A 17,567-nucleotide genomic window follows, 5' to 3' on the forward strand; every position below is an offset into this window, starting at 1 on the left:
GCATATGAGGAAACTTCAATGGTACCTAAAAAAGTGTTTGGACTCAACATTGCCACAGCCTGGAAACAATAATTGCCCTCATTCCCTGCCTGCAACAGGAGTTTCGTTGGTGGGCGAAGGCTTGTCACCAGAACAAGGGACAGCCATTCACTTTTACCCCCAGCCAGGCAGACATTAACAACGGATGCATCAGATTATGCCTGGGGGGCCCACATGGCAGGAAGATGTATTCAAGGCACATGGTCCGCAAACCAAATGCATCTACATATCAACCAAAAAGAGATGCTAGCTGTTCAGAATGCCCTGACAGCCTTCAAGGACCTACTTCATCCGGGACAACTACTGATAAAGACAGACAACACCACTGTCATGTGATATATAAACAAGCAGTGGGGTACTCATTCTTACCCCCTTTGAAGACTAGCCATGACTTTGTGGGACACAGCTTTGACTTACCAAGTACATCTGCAGGCACAATTCCTGACAGGAAAGATAAATACTCTGGCAGGCGAACTAAGCAGAAACCTCATGGATCCCCACGAGTGGAAATTGGATCAACAAGTCTACAGCATGATAACAAGGAAATGGGGATGCCCGGATATAGATCTATTTGCCTCTCCTCACAACTACCAACTAAAAAGATTCTGCATAAGGACTTATCACAGACAAGCATGGAAAGTGGACGCCCTAACTTTCATCTGGAAAAGCTTAGCAGTGTATGCCTTTCCTCCACTGCCTCTCCTCCCCAAGGTACTCCTAAAGGTCAGACAAGAGAAGCCAAAAATGATACTTATTGCCTCAGACTGGCCCCACCAGCACTGGTATCCAATCCTAAGGAACTTGTCTCAATGCCCGGCTTGGACCTTGCCTCAAATACCGCATCTACTGTCCCAACAAAACAATCAAATCCTGCACAGCCAACTAAAGACCTTAAATCTGACAGCATGGCGGATAATGCAGTGATACAAAACGCACCTCTCACTAAAGCTGTAATGGATGTCATCTTGGAAGCCAGAAGGCCTAGTACCAGAAAATCATACGCTGGAAAATGGAAGAGATTCTTTGCTTGGAACCAGGCACAAGGAATTGACACAGCTGTATCAAATATTCCTCAGATTTTGCAATACTTAACTGAGATGCTGGACAAAGGCCTATCCTTTTCATCAATTAAAATTCATGCCTCTGCCATTTCGGCTCATTACAATACACTGCCAACAATCTTTTCTCATCCCTTGTTAAGGCAGTACCTCAGAGGAGCCAAAAACTTAAGGCCTCCAAGGAGATCATCAATACCAGCATGGGACCTCAATTCTGTTTTGGAAAAACTCACCCTGCCTCCTTTTGAGCAAGCCGCTACAGCTGATATAAAATTTTTATCTTGGAAAACAGCTCTGCTCCTAGCAATCAACTTTGCAAGATGAGTCTCAGAGCTACAGACACTCATGGCTGTGGAACCTTTTATCATTTTTTATCCAGACAGGGTTTCTCGGAGGACAAACCAACATTTTTGCCTAAGGTAGTGTGCAGTGTGGCCCTTAACCAAACTATTCATCTGCCTACTTTTTATCCAAACCCACAGAATAAGGGGGAGAGAATTCTGCATTCTTTGGACATACACAGACAGCTATGCTTCTACTTGGACAGAACCAAAGCTTTCAGAAAGACAGAGCAACTACTAGTGGCATATGCTGCAGGATCTCAAGGAAAGGCTATCTCAAAGCAGACTGTTTCAAAGTGGATAGGCCACTGCATTCGTTTCTGCTATTCACAACATGGCAAGCCAGTGCCTAAGGGCATTAGGCCACATTTTACCAGAGCAGCAGCCACTTCAGCAGCCTTCCTCAGGGGAGTGCCAACCAAAGACATTTTAGAGGCTGCTACCTGGTGTTCGGTGCACACCTTTACAAAACACTATCATTTACCACTCTACTCTAAATCCAGGGCAGGCTTTGCCACTTCAGTTCTGCAGGGCCTCATAGCCGCCCCTAATGCTATTTAGCTCCAGCCACCCAACCATAGCTTTGGGATTCAACCCAAGTGTAATGACTGCAACAGTGAAACACGAAGAACATAGTACAGTTGTGTACACTTACCATAAATGTAGATGTTCGAGTGTATTCACTGTTGCAGTCCAGGTTACCCACCCACCATCCCCCATATCTTTGCTGCTACTTATCTGCACTTCTCTAATCTATACAACCTATGTGGTGTATTTGCTTGTAGATGAAGGTATTATATGTTTTGATGCATGCATGTTCTATTGGCATATTTTAGCCTACCCTTTTTGGTAGCACCTGACATCTGGGGCAAGACAATCTGAGGAAAATGGCGTTGGCTGCATCTTTTATACCCCTGGCGCACTGACGTCAGGAAAGAGGTGACAGCAACCGACGCCGGACCTAGACTTTGGAATTCAGGCCGACTGAGGGTAGCCTGCCAGCAGGATAACCCAAGTGTAATGACTGCAACAGTGAATACACTCGAACATCTACATTTATGGTAAGTGTACACAACTGTATTTTCTGGATCTCAGCCAACTAAAACCAGTCTTTATAATTCTCAAAGTTCTGGATGTCCTTGTTCAGTCCGTTTTGCCTCTTCTGTAAAAGGTTGATTGGATGTGCTCGTTAGATATTCAGGATACATACTGTTGTATCAAAATGATGAGGCACTCCAGAAGATACCTGCACTTTTGTCTGGGAGCCAGTCATTACCATTTCAGAGCACTGCCCTTTGGCCTCACCCCCCCCCCAGGGTTTTCACCAAATGCATGGTGGTGGTAGCAGCTCACCTGAGATTTCTGAGATTCCTTGTGCTTCCTGACCTAGACAACTGGCTTTTGACCACCCCATCCAGGCATCTATTGATTCAATCAAGGGATTACTTGCTTCAGTTATGTCATCAACTGAGCATCATCATGGTCAGTTACACCAAATAACAATTTATGCCTAATCAGACTTTAGAGTTCATAGTTGCTCATCTAGACACGATCAACTAGACAGCCTTGCTTCCTCTAACAAGTTCATACTCTCAGGTTACAGGTCATGAAAGTGTTCTCCCTTTCTTACCCTACAGCAAGGCTAGTCCTGCAAGCCTTAAGATCGATGGCAGCAGGGATGATTCAAGTTCCATTAACCAGATTTTATATGTGGGTCCTACAGTGGACTCTTTCAGTACAGTGGTCTATTCTTCACCATTGTTTAAGCACTCCAGTCAAGATTTTAAAATTGCAAGGAATATCTTCTTTGGTGGATTAATTTAGAAAAATTTTGTCAAGGTAACCCCTTTGTTCTCCCCAGCCAGTATCCACAATCACCACGGACACCTCCCAAGTTGGGTGGAGGGAAGGCATTTCTTTGGAAGGACAGTCCAAGGTGCATGGTCCCCATAAGAAGCCAAATTGCACCTTATTTTCCTGAAAATTAGAGCAGTTCTACTAGTGTTGTAAGTTTTTCTAAATATTCTTCCTTTAAGGATGATTGTGATACAGAAAACATGTCAGTCTGGTATATCAACAAACGGGGAGAATCAGATCTTGCCTATTATGTCAAGAGGCAATGATAGTATGGCAATGGGTGATCTCTTCCATTCACTTTCTTATAGCAGTGCACATACCAGGGAAATCCAACATGCTTCCAGGCAGACTAAGCAGGTCCATTTTGATGCCTCATAAGTGGTCTGTCAATCAAAGCATGGTGGAAAAGATTTTTCATCGTCGGAGCCAGCCATACTGCAATCTTTTTGCTTCTTCACCTTGGTCCCTCCACAGGAGGAGTCCACAGAGAGATGCTCTAGACCACAGTTGGCCCTCTCATCTCTTTTACACTAACACTCCTTTACCCCTCATCCCCAAATTTCTATAGAAAGCATCCTGGTTGAAGAGCACGGTCATCGTCATTGTGCCCTTTTTGCCTTGTCAGGTTTGGTTCCCCTTCCTCTGGCTTCATCCTCTGTATTCACCTTAGATACTGGATTTATGTCCAGACCTTCTATTTCATCTGACAAGGATGAAACACCTAAACATAAATGGCCTCAAGTTGTCCACATGGTTTCTCCAGTTCCAGTGGTGTCTTTACAGTCCAGGCTTCCATCCCCAGTTCAGCATATTCTTTTATCCTCTTAGAAGCTGTCCACCAGGAAAATTTATAGAAGTAAATGAAAAAGATTTTCAGTTTGGGCCCTTCAGAGACACCTGGACCCTCACTCCCCCAGTCTCAGCAGTTCTTTGTTTATTTTCTAGTTTCCATTTTTAGCAACAAGTGATTTTCTACTATTAAAGTTGAATTATCGGTCATTACAAATTTTTACTCAGGTGAGAATTATTCCTCCTTGGCTTATATGAAATTGTGCAGGACCTTGCTTAAGGATACCTTTTTTTTTTTACTTAGGCTCCCAGTTAAAGATCCTATCCCCCCTTGGGATTTGACTATTCTGTTACAAGCTGTTACCCAACTTCCATTTGACCCTTTGGCAAAGATTGACCTTAAGTTCTTGTCTGGGAAAAGTATTTTTCTGGTCATTGTCACTTCTGCTAGACGAGTAGCTGAACTCCAAGCCCCCTCAGCAAGATCTCCATACTTAACCTTTCATAAGAATAGGGTTTCATTGCACATAAACCCTTTTTTTTCTTACCTGAGATGGCTTTTCAATCCAACATAAGTAAGGTCATCAATTTACCTGTGTTGTTTCTGAAGTTCATACTATATCTTTTGGACTTACACCAGCAGCACAGTACCAAAGATTTCAGGAAAACTGACCATTTATTTGTATCCTTCTCCAAGAATAAATTGGGTAAAGCAGTGTTTAATGTGACCCTGGCTAAATGATTGACTGACTGTATATCCTTTATAATGAAAGATGTTTATATTTTACTTAAGCTCCCCAAAGCACATTCCAGGAGGTTTGTAGCCATTTCATCTACTCTTTGGTCAAAAGCATCCATACATGGTATTTGTGCAGCTGCTCTTGTTCCAGTGCTCATACCTTTATTGCTCAGTATAAGTTAGACATACTATCTGGAAATAAGGCAGCATTTGGTTCTGCTGTACTCTGCAACATCTATCCTTGAGGACCACCCAAGTTTCATCTAGCTGGGGATTCTGTCCCATCAGTTGACAAATGATTGAAAATGGCAGCATCAGCTACAAAAGTTATGTACTGACAATAGCGATGCATCTGTGTTTTTCATTTTTCCTCAAATCCCTACCCTCTAACCCCCTTCCCTGTCGTCTTAGTGAGGCCTAAGGGATGTCTGTTTCAGAACTCACCTGTTCCCTGTTTATGCTTTAGCATTTCTGCATTTTTTCTTTTGTATTTATCTTTTAAATTTTCTTTTTCTGTCTTCTACCCTTTTACCGATAGAATTCTTTTTTTTTCTTTTACCATTTCCCTATTTATGTCTTCTTCATCACTTATTTCGGAGCTTTCTTCTGCCTTCATTATTTATTTGTCATCTATTTTTTCTTCTGTTTCTACTACTTCTAAATTTTCTTCTCTTTGTTCATTTTCTTTACCATTATTTTCATTTTTACAGTCTGTCCATAAATGTCTAGTTTTGTCACATTTATAACATTTCAGTTCACATTATTTTGTATCATGTTCCATTTCATCACAAATATAACAGTTTCTTTTATCGCAGTTACTTATCAAATGTCCTTCTTTTCCACAAAAAAAAAATGCTTTGAGTCGTCCCCAATATTTTACCACACCCCATCCCCTATACATTTATCACGCTTTGACACAATCGTACAGTCCCTTCTACCATCCATAAACACCTTTTATCACAGACTATTGCAGTATCCAGTACTTCTTTACATAAAGTTTTTAAATTTAAATATCCTTTCAAAGTATCTATTTCCACCTCTGTTTGAAATTGTACACAAGTTTTGTTTTTTGTTTCCCTGTTAAATGCTTTTGTCACATAAAGATTCTATGAGTTACAGTCTTTCCTTTTTTTTTTCTTATTCTCCAAGTAACTTTTGCACTGAAAAACAGTCTCAGATATAATGTCACAAAATGTCTCTCTGTTAAAAAGAATAAATGCTCTTACTTTTTGTGGTTTTATACCCAAAGGAGCTATTAAATTGTCTCACACTTCATACCTGATCATTTCTTTGTCGTCTTTACTTTCAGTCCTTACCACATGCTTCCGTTTTTCATTTTCTTCTGCCTCTTTTTTGTATGCTACTCCCCTGTTGCTGCCTTCTTTCTCTGCATATGATTTCTTTCCTATCTCACCTCTGTTCTTTAGGATTGTTTCTGCATTCTCCTTTTGTATTTTCTCTGTAATGTTGCTCAAAGTGAATATACATATTGTATGAAACTGAAATAAAAAAAATCCTTTTTTTTTTCTGGAGGTGGGAGGAATCCCATTAATCTGTCCTGTATGAGCAAGAACTTTTTGCTCTTTGTGGCTTTGTTAGAAATGCTTGAAGCTCAGGTTCATTTCTGAGCTGAGGTGTCTTATGTGTTTTTATTTATCCACCACATAAATATGTGTTTAGTGAAAGTCCCACAGCCATGATGTGGACGAATAAAACATTCAAGGTTTATGCTGATTCTGATAACTAAAGTATAGTTTTGACTGGCAATGTATAGCAAGCCAAGGAAATAGTTAATTGTTTCTTTTTACAGTCCAGTAAGGATACATTGTTATGTTATAGATATGTAGATATTCATCTGTAAGCACCACAAGGTTTCAAATTGTATTTTTTGTACCTGGTAAAAAGGTAAATTTACATATTTGTGCCCTCACCCACAGGGATGCTAATTTAAACATAAGCAGATTTTGAGAGCTTTTATTTTGCACCCTCTGCTATTATTTTTAATTACCCCGTGCTGAAATTATGAAAGCTGAAACATTGACAGGTATGGCTGCATGTAGTCTCTAAGTAAAATAACATCAGTCAAACAGTATATAGCAACTTGTTTATCTTTCCTTTACTCTGTCTGCTTGATATTTGGCTGTCTTAACATATTGGGATTTCATTTTACTTGCAAAAGAAAGCACTTAGTTTGCTTGTTCTCCATTTTCTTTGTAAATAGTAGAAAGGGCTTAACTGGCATTCTTCATAAATTGACTTTTCCTGCCCTACTGCAGACTCTGATATTATCATTCTGTTCTCAGTTTGATTTAGTTTTTCTGTCATTTAGTTGCTCTTTCTTCACATCTTCAGGCACTGTTTCAGGTTTCATATATATTTTTGTTGCTCCAAGACTGAACACATGAAAATAGTGTCTAAATCTTATAGTCTGTCTAAATACTGTTTAAATCTTAGCTGTTCTATCAGCAGCCCCTCATAAAAAGAATGACTTGACTTCTTTCATAGTGACTGCAGAATACTCATTTTTCCATTCTGTAGCAGCTCTCATTAAGTGATGTGGGTGAATTTTTGTCAGTATGGGTCTGAGCTCTCGTCTTATCCTTTAGTCTCTCGGCACAAAACCTCAGTGCACTCTTTCCAGCAGCAGCTCAAATGTGGTAATTCCGGTCCTCTTATTCAAAAGTTCCTTCATGTAGTTTAGGCAGTTTTTCCCTTTTAGTTTTTCCAGAATGCCTGCAGACTGCAAATTCTCTCCTCTTTGCTTGTTTTCCACTTCCATGACCTTTTCTTGGATTTCTTGCTGGGCATCCATTGCTGCCAGCTTTTACTTAGTTTGCGATGCATTTTCTTTACTTGAATGATCTGAAAGTGTTCTGTCAAAGTGCTTTCAACATCCTCTAACTTGTTGTTTTGAACCATATTATCTTCCAGTCTTCCACCAATACTTAACCCATTCACACTTCTGTGTGGTGAATGTCTCTGTCTAGCAGCCTATACATAGCCTTACATTATGGAATATTTTTTGAAAAGTCACTTTAAAAAAGTATAAGAAAAAAATGTGTTTATGTAAAAAGTAAATATATTGTTACCAGTTAAAAAAAAAAAAAAAAAGTCATCTTTATAGTAATAATAATATTATTTGGGGGCTGCTTCTTTTTCTTCTCGGCCCAGCTGACCATCAGCTTGCCTACATGACATCTAACTGGCACTCTGAAACTTCCCACTACTTAATTTGGCCCATGCTCAAGGTCAGTGAGAAAATTCAGGCTGAAACTGCGGCATCATGCTGCTGCCAAGGAGTTTTCTTTTTTTCACTTATTTGTTTTCTAACCACCCCCCCCCCCCTCCGGACATGCCTGTTATGCCCTGAAGGCAGTAAGGCAGTGGGGATGCGATGGTGTATCGTGCCACCTCCACAGTGACCCAGCCAATCCCTCTTAATGAAGATGTGTAGGAAGTGTCTTGCGTGTGCACTCTCACACTCAATTTAAGCACACCTACCCCTCCCCTGCCAGCACCTCAGACACCCAAGCCACTCATCAAACCTGATTCGCCTGGGCAATATTTCAGGCTTTATCCTTCTGCTGAATGTTTAAACAATACAACAATTTCAGTATTTAGGTGCTTCAACAGAATTTTAAGTACAGCACTTGTTATTATGGTACTGCTTGATGGCATTAAATTCCTGGAGTATAACAATGGCATAGCCAAAAGTTGAAACATCTTTATTAAATTACCATGTGTGACACAGTCTTACATGTATATATATGTGTGTGTGTGTGTGTGTGTGTGTGTGTGTGTATATATATATATATATATATGTATATGAAAATAAATCATAGTGGCACAATCTCATTTGCAAACATTATACCTTACAAACCGTGCCAACCCAACTGTAGCTCCAAATATTATACATCACTTTTAATATATCCAGCCATTGTCAGTCAAACATTACATAGCTCATTCAGAATCCACCTTCTTTTAAACATCTTGCCTCATCTGCATGTAGTGGTCCCACATTTCACATTTTTCCTGTATAATTTGCTCCTACCCTTTTCTAAAGATCCCAGTTCCAGTTGTTTTATCTTTGTTGCTTCTAGTAAAGTTGTTTTAGACTTTGATTTCCATTTTCTAGTTACTGCTTTTTTGGCAACCATCATAATTAGACCCAGCAAGGGCTTAATATGTCTAGGAAATTCCAATTCTGTATCATAGCTCAAAAAAAAATAATTTCCCTAGTCACTCCAATTTGCTCACCCAGCATCACCAACAGAGCAGTCTGCAGTGAATCTTTAAAGTCAGCCGACTCATTGCACTCCCAGAAAATATGTTCCCAGTTACCATCTCCAACCTTTGCTGTCTAAATTAGGAAAGATTATTTGGAACCTGAATGGAGTATAAAAATATCTATGTAAACACTTCCAGGCAAAGATCCTAAATCTTCTAGATGTTGCATATTTGGGAGACATATATATCCCCCATCATTTCTTTGTAAATTGCTTATCCTGTCTCTCTTCCCAATTCTTCCTAACCTCTTCTGATTGAGTCCTATAGTTATCATGCAATATTTTATATACTGAACTAATTATTCCTTTCTTAATGGTCACTTCTGTTTAGATTCTACTAAGAACTCCATCAGTGCTGTTTTTTTGTTTGTTTCTTTCTCTTTGCCTGTACTCTCATATCAATCCTTGATATGGAAGGCAATCTATAACTTGCAGTCCGGATAAATTCTTGGCATCTTCCAATTCTATTACCTTTCCCTCTCTAGTTATTTGCTCCCAATACCTGGTTCCTTTGCCAGTTTTCTCCAGTACACTCCCTCTTGCCTTTTGCCTCAATCCCTAATTGCAGTCACCCCTATCAGCAGAATCTCCTGTCTCCATTCCCTTATTGACTTAGTTCCTAGAATACCTTTTGTTACTTTATAAATATAATTTTCTATATGATTATTGTTCTCCTTAAAGGTTTGCACTCAAAATCCCAGTCTGTCCCTGTTACTTAAACTTCCTCTCTTTCTTCATCATCTCTTTCCATTTTGAGTTATGGTTTTCTGCTTGTGCTGTGTACAGGGGACTTAACTGTGTTGCTATGAAATACCCCTTGAAATTGGGTAATCCCAATCCGCTCTGTTCTATAGGAAGAATAAGCTTATCCCACTTGACACTTGCATTCTTCCCCTCACAGATAAAATCCTTCAACTCTTTATTAATTACTATCCACAACTTCTCCCCTGGTTGATAAAAATATACTCGACCTGTATATAAGACTAAAGGGATTAAAAATATTTTAACTGATTGTTTCTTACTATCAATATCCATATAACAGAGCTTCCATTTTCTCAATTTTTGTATTAGCTTTTGTTTCGTCACTTCCAACATATCCTTAGCTGCCACATAGGTATAATTTTTAATCCTTGCTACTAGATACTACATTGTATCATGTCCCCGTAAGTATGGATGTTGCTGAACCAAATTTGTATGTGGGTACATAATTTACAGCTATTGCTTTTGTTTTGGCTTCATTCATTTTGTATCCTGAATAGGTTTGAAATTGTCTCAATATGTTCCACAGCACTGTGATATCCCTTTCTGATTTTGTCAGGTATAAAATGTCATCTGCAAACAGAGATAACTTCTCTTGACTACCATACAACTTGTATCCTTGAATTTCTAAGTCCCTCATTTTCTGTGCTAATGTTTCTAAATAGAATGCAGACAACAAAGTCTAGTGAGGACATCCCTGCCTAGTTCCTCTGCTCAAGCAGAGATTATCAGAGAGGACCCCATCCACCTTAACTTTCACCTCCGATCCTTCATATATCCTCCTAATCAACCTTATAATTCTTTCAAGGAATGCAAATGCTTCTATTGCTCTGCTCATAAAATCCCAGCTCACTCTGTCAAATGCTTTCTCTGCATCAAGACCTATGAACAACAGTGGTATTTTCGTACATTCTGCTTCCCTCTGGATCATTACTATTCTGTTAGTGTTGTCAAATGTCACCCCCACCCCCAAAACAATGATCCAGATCTATCAGTTTTAACATCACTTTTGCCATTCTTTTTTCCATTATAGAGATACACACTTTCTAATCATGATTTAGTATTGAAATGGGCCTATATGAAGTTGGATCTGATGGATCTTTACCCTCTTTGGGTATTACAGCTACTACCACTTTCTTCCGGGATATTGGTACTTCTCCTCCTCTTAAAATACTGTTAAACAAATCCTTCCAGATCTTTATCAGATTTTTCCCTCCTAGCTTCCAAACCTCCACAGGAATACCATCTGTTCCAGGGGACTTTCCTGTATGCTGGTTATACATCACCATTTTTATCTCCTCTCCTACTTTCCTAACTGTTAGTAATTGAGCTTCTCTACCTCTAGCCTGAGCACATTTAATTCTTCCATAAACATTTCCTTCTGTACCTTTTCTTGATTTCCATATATCTCGGGTTTATATAGATTTTCATAGAATTTCCAAAATATTTCTAATACTTCTGGAGGGTTCCTTGTTATAGGATCCATAAACTTGGTGACAGCCCTTTCTATTTTCTGTTGACTGAGTCGTTGTGCTAAAAGTTTTTGTGCTCTAGGGTTATTATCAAAAAACAATTGCTTAACAGCATTCTTTTTAAACTATGCATATTATCAAGGTAATCCCTTATTTGTTGTTTATCATTCTGCAGTTGCTCCTGTTCTTGTTCTGTGAGATTCCCCCTATGCTGCAGTACTTTAACACTTGTCAGTCCCTCTAAGTAATTCTTGTTACTTCTTAGCCATATCTCCCTTTCTTTTATTTCCACCCTATTTTTAAATTCCACTTTAAATTTATCCCATTCTCTAGCTATATTGAGTGGAATGAAGTTTCAAGCCTTGGAGACAGGGATGGAATACAGGGCATCTCCAGCACTGTTGCTGGACTTTTGAACCATGAAGTTTACCTTTTTAGCAAAGAGCCTGGAGCAGGATGCCTTTCATTTCAGTTCACTACACTATGTGCTACTTGTAGTTGTGAGATAGTGGGGTAGTTCTAGCCAGATGAGGTGCTTAAGGGTAATGCAGTAAGCTTTCCTGGATGCAAATTTGGCTGTGTTACTGTACTGCTGATTACGTTTGCTCTTCTTTGTGGTCTGGACATTGGTGTAAATTGGTGAGGCATATTGGAGTGTGCCAAGAAGATAGGAGGAGGCAAATGTTGTCTTCCTATTTTCATTGAGGTAGAGTTTAACTCTGTATAAGAAATTCAGTTTTTTGTGTTTTAATATCTTGCTGAATATGTAAATCAATTTTTAGTAGTTCAGAGTTGGTTGCTGCTACAATTATTTTATTGTTAGAGGAAGTGATTTCAAAGTTTGTTTTGACTATCACTATTTGACTTAGTGGTGAAAAGGAGTAGTTTTGTCTTCTTTGGATTCAGGATGAGGTTGGATTTTGCCAGCAAAGTTTTAATGGAGATGAAGGAGTCCTGAGTAAGTAATTAAAGCAGAGTAGAATTCTGGGCTGACCATATAATAGTAGAATCATCAGCATATTCAATTATTTAGTGAGTTTAGCAGCTCTGTGTAAATTGTAAATAAATGTATTGAACGACAGGGGCCAAAGTATATTGATCTTTGTGGTACCCTAACATTAATGCACAAAGGTAGAGTAGCTTGATTGCTATTTATACTCTTTGATTTGTCTGACAGATACTGGCTGAAACAATATCTTGTCATGGAAATTGTATCAAAGGTTTTTAATAATTCTAAGAATAGTGTGGATACAGTATTGCTTTTGTTGTGTTGTTGGTATTTATGAAGTTTAGTAGTGCAGTATTAACACTGTGGCTTTGTCGGAAACCTTACTGAGTAGGAGAGAATAGATTGTTTTGTCAAGGATATGTTTAAATAGTTAAAATTTGGATGTATTTCTCCAGGATTTTAGACGAGGGTAAAGTATGGATCTGATGATATCAGGTTTCATTCTGTCCTGAACTGATGGATTTGAATCAAATTCTCTGATCTAACTCAGCCGTTACTAAAGTTCGTTGTAACCAAAAAGGTGTCAAGCTCCTCCTTTACCCATAATGCACTAACCCCAAGCTACCTCAGATCTCATTTGCCTCTTTCTGCGAAAGACGTGGTTGACTTTGCTCACAAGCTTTTTCAGATGAGTGATTATCTTCTAATATTTATATTTTTCTAATGTTTCTTATATTTCTTGTCCCTTACCTTTCTCTTTAACTATTGCACAGTGTGGATTCCTTAAATTACTATTGTTAGTAATTTCCTTTCCTATCTACACTGGGTGTAGCCTTTTATTACATTGCTGGTAATGTTTTCTTTCTACTTTCTGTCTTTAAAAAAAATCTGTTCTTACTTAAATTTTCTTCTTTATAGTTGCCAGTATTATGGTGGAAAAAGGCCCCTCTGGATTTAAAAAGTGCATTAAATGTGGGCACAAACTCACAGTGTCAGATGCCCACACTACTGCCTTGGGCCTTTACATATTCAAGAGGATTATTCCATCTGCCATAGTTTCAATCTTAGGTCACTTGCAGAAGGAAAGAATATCTTGTATTGAAAGGTTTAATACAATCTGCCTTTGGAGAGGCACTATTTGGGGCTCAGTCCCCCAAATGAAAAAGTAAAGATTTGAAGGCTTCATCTCTGAAACCATCCACATCATCTACCCTGGTTTTGGGGCTGCCCAGGAAAAGATCTAAACTGGATCTGATGAGATCAAAAAGTACCTCACTCTCGTATCCGAAAAAGAAAAAAATTGATGGACCGACTACCTCGGATCTGCCAAAATAAGTTATCAGATCTGACTGCCTCAAGCCCTATTTCTCTTACCAGGACAAGATATTTGCCATCTATTGAGCTAGAGCCTTCAAACTTGCCCTCACCCTTTTTGGATTGACACCGATTCAGGTCCCCCTCTCTAGTTTCAACTCATTCTTTCAGAAGTTGATGGAGGAAGATGTGGAGAGAGTGGCTCAGAAGATTCTCTCATCGCAGAGTCAGGCGGGTGTCTTATTGGCTCCTTACCCTTCAGGTCAGGAGGTCTGTCCTTCGAATGCACCTCCACTTCAAGTTCCTCCTCTTATTTCTTCAACTGTTTCAGAGTCCATGAATCTGAGCCTTCCGGGACTGTCTGGCTCAGATCTGAAAATGACAACCTCTTTGGATCCAAAGCTTACCCTGAGTGCTCCGGTTCAGTTGGATCTGGAGGGCTCTTGGATCCATAGATTTGTGTCAGATCTCAGATGTCGGAGTTGACTCCGAAGTTGTCAGAGCCATCTCTGCACCTCGAAGCTTTGGCAGTGGATAGTTCCACTCCTGCTTCCTCCTCAGGGAGATTGCTTTTGGAGCGGGGAAGGACAGTGGTCCAGAAGCTTGTCTTTTCACAGCTGTCTTCTCGTTATCTCTGGAGCAATCAGCTTTCGAAGTTGTAAAGAGGGTGTTTTCTGCCCCTGCAGAACAGACAGATCCAGCTCCCTGGGATCTTCAACCATCTACCTTTATGTCTCTGTGCTTGAAGCCTCATCACTCTTTACCATAGGGACAGCCAGTCTGAGACCCCCCCCCCAGGCTTCCCAGCAGGGTATTTCAATTTCTTCTGATAACTCCTTGGAGCATCCCACTGAGGAGGTCCCTAGGAAGAAGTGCAAGAGGAAGCACTTGGACTCTCCACAAGAGTCAGTCATAGAGGATACGGACTTCAGTGAAGGTGAAGCGTTTCCATGATCACCTCATGAAGATGTCTCATTTGGAAGCATACATGAGATCCTAGAACAGACAGGTGGTAGGACGCCCAGTAATCCTTCATCCGAGGAGTTGGTATTCCTGGAGGCTTTTGGTACTAGCCCATCTACCTCCTGGCTTACTCCTCCCGTTGATGAGCTTATTGATTTGGTCTCTTGGCAGGCATGAAAGAAACCTGACACAGCTGAACCCATACCCAGAAGATCAGACAAGATTCTGGCACCACCTTGGGGAAAAATGGTTTGGACTAAAGAGGTTCCCATTGATGCCATGGTCATGGAGGTGGCCACCAAAATTGAACTTGCTGGAGAGAGTTCCACTGTTCATCCCCCTAACATGAAGTCTAGGGTGATGGACAGTTTTGGGAAGTGTGGTTGTGCTTCATTGACCTTCGCCCTAAGGTCACTAAATTATTTGACACATTGCACAAGGTTGCAGAGGGATTTGATTAAGGAGCTGTGAAATACTCTATCAGGATCCATTTCTGCTGAGGTCCAATCATCCGTGACATCTCAGTTGTCTACCCTGCAATCTATTTCAAATTCATCCTCAAGACTTTATTTCTCATGTAGTCAAAGGAACTTCATGGGCACTGGCTTCAGGCATTTCCATCAGGAGACATGCCTGGATGCTCTTATGTTATTTTGCTGAGCCCTTCAAGTCTTTGTTCGTCAATGCTCCTTTTGATGGCATGTCTTTCTTTGGCCCAAAGTGAAGGACACATTAGATGTGAGAAAGATGGAAAGATTCAATCTGCAGTGGGTGTATGTTTTTCGACCCCTCAAAGACCCTTTTCTAGGAATCAATGAGGTGGTTGGAAAAAGTGGTTCAGTAAGTCTCAGGGTCCCTTCCAGCACACACATAGAGAAGTTTCCCCTAGGGGCAAAGGGGTGAACTCTAATGGTTGATGCCTCCCCCAGCAGAGGAGGCCTGCAAAACCAGGGGTCCAGAGATTCTTAGATAGACCCTACCAGCACTCCTGAAAGGAGGCCCAATTGTCAACTTTTGGTGGCAGTCTGTGAAAGGTTATCTCTGCACCAGAGAGCCTGGCCATACATAACACAAGATACTTTGGTACAGAAGATTATATCCAGAGGCTATATAATACCCTTTTCCCTTCCTCCTCCAATCTCAAGAAGAATCCCAGATGTTCCACCCAGTCAGAGGGAAGAAGCAGCAATTCAAATACAGAAGCTGCTAGAAAAAGAGAGTCATCCTGGAAGTCCCACCAGACCAGACAGAATCCGGAACTTACTCAAGGTTCTTTGTAGTGTCAAAGAAAACATGGGATTGGAGACCAGTCTTGGATATCAGCAACTTGAACAAGTGAGTTCAGCATACCAAGTTTCGGATGGTCATGGTTCAGTTCATTCTCCCTTTTTTGCCAAGGATGACTGGATGAGCTCGACAGACCTACAGGATGTGTAGTTGGATTCATTCAGATCAGGTTCTACAAGGCTGTCTGTTCATCCCTTCTCAGCCCAAGGCCATAGTGACCATGGACGCTTCCCAGTTGGGGTGGGGGTGGGGCATTCTCTTGGAAAATAGTCCAAGGCACTTGGTCCCCCCCAAAGAGGCCAACTTGCATATCAACATCCTGGAGATGGAAGAAGTGCTTTTAGCATTGCAGGCCTTCCAGGATGCTCTTCCTTCAGGGACAATTGCATTTCAAATGGACAATATGTCAGTAGTAAAGCCAGATCTTATCCCTTGTGTCAAGAAGCAATCAGAGTGTGGCAATGGGTGATCTCGTCCAACTGCTTTCTCATAGCAACACACATTCCAGGGAAGTCCGGTGTGATGATAGACAAACTGAACAGGTGCATTCTTCTATCTCACTAGTGCTCTCTCAACAAGAACATGATGGAAATTGTTGCCTTCGTGTTAGGACACAACACAAATGAATCTTTATTTCATACAAACACATTACTGTTGTTGACTATTGACTGTAACTTAAGTAACTTGTATACAAACTAACAACTGCAATCATACATGCTCACTCTCTGGCTGCTTCTAGAAAATAGCACTAGGGATTGCACGTGTCTGGAATTTATATGTGCATGCACAGCCTTGCATGCTTCTTAAAGATATAGCACACTTTACATTCTGATCTACATCCTCCCTCTTTAAGAAATAGATCATACAATTTCTCATGAGGTTATTTGGCATGCAGAAATCACAGGTAATCTATAGACAAACACTAAAAACACACACGCACACATTGTAATATGTATGTGTATATATATATATATATATATATATATATATATATATATATATATATATATATATATATATACATACATACATACATACACAATCAAGTCCACGTTGCTGTATATTTCAAACTAGGCTTAGAAACTCATCCATATTGTGTGACATAAAACTGGCAATTAGATTTAGCAACTGAGACAGTTTCCGTAAAATGGTTGACCTGTGGAAAGTTCAAATCAATTTCTGGAACAGAATCAGATGTTTGAACGCATTCTTGTCTAGAAACAATGTCTGACTCATTCTTTGATTTAGAGTTGGCATCACAGAAACAATGTTGTGGCTGCAATGATGTTGATTCTGGTACAAGAAGAGGATGTCTGCGATTCCTCCTATACTCCACACCTTTGGAATCTACCAAGTAGGATCTCGGCTCGGCACAGATGCCTGTAATCTGTCCTATTTGATCAAAACCTTTTGTCATTTGGACTCGTACCATCTCTCCTTCCCTCAACAGATGAAGTAGTCTGCTCAATCTGTCGTAACTAGATTTCTGGATATTATGCTTCTTAAACATTAGAGCCTTGATGGTTTTATTGTTCTTAGGTTTAGGCAGCAACAAACTTGAAGAAATAGGTAGCATAGTTCTAGTTTGCCTGGAAAGTAGCCTTTGAGCAGGTGAGCTAAAAATATCATCACAGGGTATTTTCTGAGATTAAGCAAATTCAAGAGTACATTGGTATTGTCAAGCTTTGACTTTTCAAGTAATTGCTTTGCACTC

General features: G+C 40.0%; 1 protein-coding gene across 1 annotated transcript in view; it reads left to right on the forward strand.

Moving 5' to 3' along the window:
* Positions 1-17,567, forward strand: part of DNAH2 (dynein axonemal heavy chain 2) — a 6,636,854-nt gene that overhangs the window by 2,671,644 nt on the left and 3,947,643 nt on the right. The window lies entirely within an intron of this gene.

This window comes from Protopterus annectens, chromosome 7.part0 (genome assembly GCF_019279795.1).
Source record: "Protopterus annectens isolate FY-2018-M chromosome 7.part0, PAN1.0, whole genome shotgun sequence".
Classification (NCBI taxonomy): domain Eukaryota; kingdom Metazoa; phylum Chordata; order Ceratodontiformes; family Protopteridae; genus Protopterus; species Protopterus annectens.